Source organism: Hylobates moloch, unplaced genomic scaffold, assembly GCF_009828535.3.
Source record: "Hylobates moloch isolate HMO894 unplaced genomic scaffold, HMol_V3 SCAFFOLD_11, whole genome shotgun sequence".
NCBI classification, from domain to species: Eukaryota; Metazoa; Chordata; class Mammalia; order Primates; family Hylobatidae; genus Hylobates; species Hylobates moloch.
Window position 1 is genome coordinate 19,977,426 of NW_026652286.1, and position 3,732 is coordinate 19,981,157.

Below are 3,732 nucleotides of genomic sequence, written 5' to 3' on the forward strand. Positions count from 1 at the left end.
GGATCTGAACACAGGTGTTCTTACTTATTTCTAATAGCTCCAGTTTCCTCATCTTTGAAAACTGAAGTTATGGTGATAGATGCCTCACAAATAAAGACATACTATAATGAAGCACTTTAAAATGACCTTTTCAGTGGATTGTTGCTAGGGAAAATGTTGGAATAAGTTAAACAGAAAATTGTTGAGAAATTCTAGCAGGGAGCCAGTAGGGAGCCATGTGTGGAAAGGCACATGGGCCAAGATTCTTTGTTGCAAAGGATATAAACTGATTCTGGCTAAGTGAAGCAGTGAAGAAAATTTTTGGCCGGCCATTGAGTGGCTCCCAGACTTAGTGGGGAGGCTGGAGAGCCTGGTTCGAGCAAGGGGCAGGAGCTGAGGGAAGCTAAGTGGCCATGTCCACAGCCAAGGGTGTGTCACAGAAATAGCCTGCTTAGGCACTGGACACAGCCTCTGCCCACTGCTGGACCTTGGATGCCTGACTTCAATCACCCAATTGAATTCCAAATATTAGTTGATTAGATGGTTGGGAGTATCTACTTGTCCACCACGTCTATACACCAGCTTCCAAAGGCAAAGAGTGCAAGTATCTATAAAGCCTCTTCCACTTCCATAGACTTACACAGAGCAAAATCACCAAATATGGAAAGGCACTTCAGATTCTGGGCAGTAAACAAAATGGTAAGTCCTCACGGCAATTCTCTCTCTTTCTGAAAATACCCTGTATTTGATTCACAGTTCTGCAACTCTCCAGATCCTACTTATTGAGAATGAAAATCCTGGAATGTTAATTTAACATTGTTGAATGTAGGTCTATCCCATCCAAGAACCTTCCCTAATGAATCTAGTCCTCACTAATATCCCAGTACTCCCTCCCTCAAAACACGGCAAGGCACATCCTCTAGTTCACAGAATTAATGACTCGGCCACCTATCTTGCTGGTTCATTGATCGATTGGTGGACATGGTAATATGGGAAGATGACCAAGGATCAAGTTCTGGTTTACCATCAAACTGATGTACTTCTGTAGGCAAAGTGCCATTATTTTAAGCTGCTGCTTTTTAAGAAACAGGATAGATGAGACCAATATTTTCCAACTTAGGTTTGATTAGAATCACCTGAGGGCGGGGGACTCAATAAATTTAAATTTCCAGCATCCAACATAAACCTTCTAAACAAGGATCTTTTTTGCTCTGTTTCGTTTTTTACTTTTGCTTTAAGCTCACCAAGTTATTCTGATAATTAGCCAGGTTTGGGACTCCTGAACTGAAAGATTTCTTGTCCCTCTTAGCTTTTGGTATTGGTGAAATAGTAGTGACCAGCTGTTAAGAATTCCATCTCTGGGGTTAGAAAGCATCTGATTCTGATTCTGGCTGTGTAACTCTCTGGCTCTGAAACTACCCACCATCTCTAAGCATTAGTTTCCTCATTTCAAAAATGGGAACGCACCTACCCACATGAGATATTTGTAATAATTAAATGAGATAAAGCACTGGATGCTCTGGGCTCAGTGTCTGGCCTGTGAACAACTCCCAGTAATTCTAAATGGATTATTATGAGGACAAAGGGAGGAGAACTAACTCATCCGGCTGGTGAGCGTGTGTTGGGGGAGGCTCAAGGAAAGCTGGTGGAAACATGACTTTCTTTTTTTTCTGTTTTTGTACTTGATTTAACTGTATAAAAATATAACCGATGAACTTAAAATGTTCAGGATGTTGGCGTTTTTCCCCCTTTTTTTGGCTGCAGCTTCTCAGAAGATGCGTTCCCAATGAGGAACCATCTCAGCGGCCCTAACCAGTAACTGACTCGCTGCCGTGTCTTGGCTCAGGCCTGAATGTGGTCCATAGTAAGCTGCTTTGCCTTAGTGACTCAGCATAGTAGGCCCTTTTTAATTTCTCTGTCATTCCTCAGCCAAGAAACTCTCCCACCTCTCTCTGCCGTATGCTACTGAGATTGCATTTTGTACCATCCACTGGGAGATAACACAGTTAAATTGATGCTAGGAACCTTATAAGGGTATAAACACTTCTTTGCAGGATGGACGTCATAATAGCAAATCAAGGGCGAGTGCCAATAATAGATTTCTTTGGGTTTCTTTTTTCCTCTGCACATTCTTCAGGGCTCTTTGAGGGGGACTGAAATGACATGGCAGCCTCAAAATAGTCCAGGGAGTCAGACTGAGGAAGGAGTCTTGAACAGGCAGGCAAACCAAATACAGCCCACACCTTCTCAGCCCAAACTTGTCTCTTGGGTCTTTTTTGTAGCCCTTAGTTGGAGCAGCAGAAAGATGTCTTTGGTATTGGGCAGCTCTGCCTGACCTGGGGCAAACTATCTACTTGAGCCTCCTGTTCCTTGTCTTTATGATAAGTGAGAGTGTCATGATAAAATGAGACAATATTGTAAGACTACCTGACACACAGTAGTACCTGACACTCAGAATGTGTTCGCCCCTTTTGCATTCTTTCTGTCCTAAAGATGCCCCAAGGTGGCAGAATCAGTACATTTCAAATGTGCAGCTACCACAAATGAGAGATTCTAGATTGTTCCAAGAGGAACGAATTCACTCCCCACAGAGAGTCTTGAGATAGGCTGCATGGTGGAGTAAAAAACAGACTTGGCTCAGAGTCAGACTCTAACTCTAGTCCTGTTTTGTAACTTACCATAGTTTTGTCCTTGAACATATTATTCAGAGTTTCTACATTTGCTGAGGACTTTCTATATGCCAACACTGTACCGAATACTTAACATGGCTTATTTTACTTAATCTTGCAGTGATCCATATAGACTAGAAATTACTATCCTCCCTGTATAGAAAATGGAACTGAAGAGCAGAGGAATCTGTTAACTTGCAGAAGGTCACATCGGCAATAAAGGGTAAAGCTCTCATTTGAACCCAGTTCTGCCAGACCCTGGAGACTATGTTACTAATCACCATGGCACCTGGCTCCCACTTGCTATTTCTGAGCTCATTTTCCCCATCTGAAAAAAAAAAAAAAATAACCCATGCCTACCTTCCAGGATTTCTAGAGAGAAGCATATGAAACCATGGATCGAAGGGGCTTTGTACATTAAAAGAAATGTAAAAAATTTTTACTTACGATCACTAAAGCTGTAATGGTCTCTTTGGTCCCTAGAAAACAATCCTTATCCCAAGAAAAATCGGAAATGTAAGGCTGACGGTTCTTGTCTGCACCCAGCAACGTGAGACTGAGAACAAGGTGGCTTTTGCAGATACACGATCTTATATTGAGTAGGGTAGAGTACACACTAAATCTGTATTTATACTTGGGAAACCACGCTGTGCTTAAATTAGCATTTGAAGAATAAAAGCTTCTGTAAGATAGGCTGCCCTTCTAAGCAACACAGACTAACATTTCTATCACTACAGACAACAGTATTTTGAAAGCAGTTGCTGGATGCCTTGAATTCATCCTAAAACCTTATCCACCCTTCTCCAGTGACATCTCCCAACCCCACACCCTTGGTAGCCAGCATCCATCTTAAATGGAAGCTCTTTTCCAACATTTGTGGCCCAAGCTATACATAATAAGGACCATCACAGATTTTTTTCAAGATCCTCTAGTTAATTCAATGGTATGTTACACAGAAGTCCACAAGATTAGTCACAAAAGTGGCCTAGAGGGGTTTAATTAATCAGAGATGCCCAAGGCATCATCGCACTGGCAAAGAAATCAATTTTCCAAATTCAGGAAAACTACAGAAATAGCATCCAAC